Raw genomic sequence first — 4,427 nt, 5'->3', positions numbered from 1 at the left:
GGGACCATTTTGAACTTTATCTTTATCTTTTGCTTTTGCTTTTTCTTTATCTTATCTTTATTTGCTCCAGCTCTTCCTTCTGGTACTTCTCTATTTTCTCATCTTTAAAATCATGATTACCACATCTACCACAACTGCACCACTATGTCTGGCTTGTTTGGGACTTGAAGTCCCACAGGACCTTTGCCCTCTTGTTCCCCACTTGTGGAGTCTCTTTGGGGACTTCTAGTCCATATGGAGCACAGATGTTCCTGTACACTATCCCGGCCACCTGGATTTTCTTCTAAGTGTACGCTCTCTTAGCTTGCATTTCACACACAGCTACTATGTGCTGTATAGTCTCTAGGGCATCAATCTGCAACTTGGGTCCTGTTGCCTGTGGTAGACTACTGCCTCTCTGGATCTGATGCTTAGGGCCTCCACCTGTGCCATGTGTGGGGCAATTTTCAGGCCTTGCTCAGATCTGCCTGCCAGGTCTTAGCCCTGGTATACTGCTCTATTGACCAGGAACTGGTGTTTTGGCTCTCTGGTGTTATTTCCAATTCCTTTCTGAGCTGTGCTCATGTATTCACTCATGTGCCTACTCAGTTGGGTTGCTATGATGTCTGATATGAGCTTCTATGCCATGGAAAGAAAGGCAATAGGCTGATGTTATGAGATCCTTCATTACCAGGATTGTTCTGCTCTGTGTTAGTTGGAGGAGTACCTTCTGTTAGCAGACCCTTTATTTGTGCTGCCAGGTGATCCCAGATTAGAATAGCTTCTTCAGCCAGTAGGCACGGATCATGTCACGTCCTGGTGCTGCACAGCTCTTCATTCTGGAGACTTGTTGTTGGATGTCTGTCTTGGTGGTGTATATAGCTCTGGGAGGTTGCTATGGTCTGATTGTGGCTTTACCAGCCACTTGGCACTGGTGTTATTTAAAGCTTCTTGTTTCCTGATATTCTTCCAGTTTCAGCTCTGGGTAAGTCTACCCTATTCCCCCGGTGGATGGATCTTTGGAGAACAGGCTATTTATTGTCTTGGCCTCTGTTTCTCTGGTATATGTTTTCAATGTAGTGGCCAGAGCCTTTGTTACAGTTATTAGAGCCTGAATTAGTTCTTTCTAAGATGAGCGCTATAGGCTGCTCATATTCATGCATTTTTTTTTTAGGTTTTTTTTTAGAATTTGGAGCCGAAATGTAAACCAGCAGCCTGGGAGGAGCAGTCTTACTCTCAGTGGCCAGATGCGTCTTATGTCAGATGCATTTAGGCTTCAGTTATTACATTATATATGTAGTATGACCATGTCTAAGCTGACAGGCAGGAGGAAGAAAAAAAGAATGAAGGGGGTAAAAAATATGAGAAAATATAATAAAGGGATAGAGCACAAATAGAAAAGCACAATGTATCACAAACTGCTGCAGCTGTAAGAAGTGAGCAAGTGTCTCTGTATGTGCCTTTGCCATAAATTGTACTTGATAAAAAGGGTGGGAAAGCACAATAATGTCCCCAGGAGCCAGAGGCAGACACAGATAGATCCAGGAGATCCGGGCCAACTGCAGCCCCCCCTGAGGCCTCACATCCTGATGACAACCGCACGTCCATCCCACCATGAGGAGGAGGAAACCCCCAGACGGGAGCCATGTAGGTGTTCTCTTCAATGTGAAGTCCATTAGCTTTTCTCTGATTTATTCACCTTCAGAAGTGAATTTTTTAAAAACAAAACAAAACATTAGTGTTCTGTTCTCAACCACTGCAGAATCAGAGTATTTTTGTAGTTGGAATGAGTTGTACTGAAAGTCTAGGGGCATACAAGTTGAACAGGAAGACAGCCATAAGGAGCTCCTGACATGTTCATCTCCAAATCAGACAGAGCACTGCCCAGTCTCACATATTGTGGCCTGTTAGGCAGAAATTAGTCAGTTTGATGGTAGCGTTTACTGACACACACACATATATATTCCTTCCGATTAGTAGATGAGCTACTCAACCTCATTTTTCAGAAGTGATGAAAAACAGCAAGAAACACAACAGTTGCTGCAACAGACTGCCAGTTACCACAGAGCTCCTTTTTTATGTATTTATTACTAGGATTATCATGCTGCTGCAGTCTTTTTCCCCTCCTAGCAACACCAGAAAAAGTAACAGTTTAGCAGGTGATAGCAAAAGGGAACCTAAATAAAGAAACACCAGTTGCGTTCAGCACACTGGTGTTTTCACTGACACAATAACCTCTTTTAGAAAGTTAACTCATTTTGGGACTTTTCAATGAACACTTCAGATCATTTACGCATTTAACTTTCAGCACTGGCTTCATATGAGACTTCAACTACTTCCAGCCCTTACTTGAATTCAGTACTTGTGTGTTTACTAACACTAACTTCAGCTCATATCAGTACTTTCTCCTGTGTTAATGAAACTTTCTTTCAGTATTTTCTTCTATTGATTCTTAAATACCAATTTAATTAAAATCATTTGATTAGTTGTTTAGGTTATCACCCATCTCGTTGCTGTGATTTTGAAATGTATTCCATGGTCTGTACCTTAACATCAGTTTTGGCTGAGCTTGCACAAGACACATAATAGATGCTTTTAAGTCTGCTTTGCTTGCTGGCTTGTTAGCAGCGTCTTGTCATTAAGGAACCATAGTTTGTATATTCCAGCATGCTGCACAGACTTTGACCTTTTTCTGCCACTATAAAATCCCATAGACGTTTCTCAGATGCTCTTCCATGAAAATTAATTAAACAGAAACAAACCACTGATATGCTAATAATCACAGAAAATTTGTCAGAGCTTTTCCTTGCAATTCTGCATCAGAAACTAGAGCAGCTACTGTTCTTTCCCTCCCTCACTCTTATTAGTGCCCCTCTAAATAAACCTGCAGTGAAATTATGAATGGGAAATAATTGTGTTGAGTGCTATTCCAAATAGCAAAGTGATTCATGATCTCAATTACCATGCTTAAGCTGTTAATGTCGCTGAATTGCAGTATGTAATTACATAAGACAGAAGTAAACAAAGAAAAAAAAATTGGTGTAAGAACATGTGGCTTTTTCCTCCTCTAACATTGCTTTAATGATTGCAAGGAGACATCACTCAGTTCTTAAATGACTGCCTGCAGCTGATTTGAAGACCAAGCAGGGATTCATGCAAATTAATGAAATTTTAAGTGGCACATGATGCAATTTATGGATCTAACAAGATCAGATCAAGCAAGATATCATGACCCAAATTCTGTCCATTATTAAAAACTGCAACATCCCTCTCTCTGCCACTGCTAGCCTATTTATGTCATCCAGTTTCCATGGCTACCATGCCATAGATAAAACATAAAGCACACACAGTTTTCCAATGCAACCTCAACTTTCCCTTCCAGTGAGGAGAGGGATGACATTACTCCGCTGCATTCAGTACTGCGCTTCAACAAAGACAATTCAGGATTGCGTATTACATCATCATATATATGAATAAGAGAACATAATTTGCATTCTGACTTGGTTTAGGTTTGAGAAGGCAGAACAAAACATACACTACACTTGAATTGCAACAATAAAACTAAAATATTATACAAGTATTACTGAACCTCAACCTGCGTGCAAGCATTTAACAAATCAAAATGTGACCTAGAGCACTTTTGCAGATATCTTACATTAACATGTTGTCTCTATAGTTGTGTTTGTACAACTATGGAATCTTCTGTGCAAAAACTTGGGAATTGTGCTAGGATATTGGAAAATGTGAGAGCTTAAACAAGCCTATTCTGAAAGAACACATTTTATAATTGTGTGGTCACAGTTAAACAGATGTAGAAACTACTGAGCTAAGGTTGGGTGTCAAACCTTACAAAGGACCTAGAACAGCTTTTTGGTAACAAAAGGTTGATGTCAGCTGAAGCAAAGTCCTTTCAAGTGCAATGAAATTAAATGTACCGGCACTAGAATCAAAATCAATCACGTGCCAGGTGCCCTATTACTTTAATATTGTTTTTTTTAGTTTGATGACATATATTGCTATGTTTTTGCACTTAACTTTACCAAAATTGGTTTGTGACCAGCGTTCAGGTTTAGTATCAGTTGTGTTACTAAAGAACATACAAACTATTTTCCAGCTACATGCTGTTTTATTTTTTAAATTTAAGTCCTAACCAGTTGCAGACATGAAGGCTTCCTTGTGAAAATAAAACATCATAATTACAAAATACAATTCAGCCAACGACACACAAGCCCTGTGGACAGAAGCCTTCCTTCCTTGTTTGCACACACAAATAAACCATCAAACTGGATTTCCTACAGCTGGCCAAACCTTACATGGCCTTCTGAGACAAAAGAGAGCTGGACAAAGCTGGCAACAACCTTCTGTCTTCCTTGTGTTTACCAGTTCAGTGAGGAGTAGCTTACACACACACACACACACACACACACACACACACACACACACACACA

The sequence above is a fragment of the Haplochromis burtoni genome, unplaced genomic scaffold, assembly GCF_018398535.1.
Source record: "Haplochromis burtoni strain Fernald_Lab_line unplaced genomic scaffold, NCSU_Asbu1 Contig_317, whole genome shotgun sequence".
In the NCBI taxonomy this organism is placed as follows: domain Eukaryota; kingdom Metazoa; phylum Chordata; class Actinopteri; order Cichliformes; family Cichlidae; genus Haplochromis; species Haplochromis burtoni.
This window is presented reverse-complemented; position numbering follows the sequence as displayed.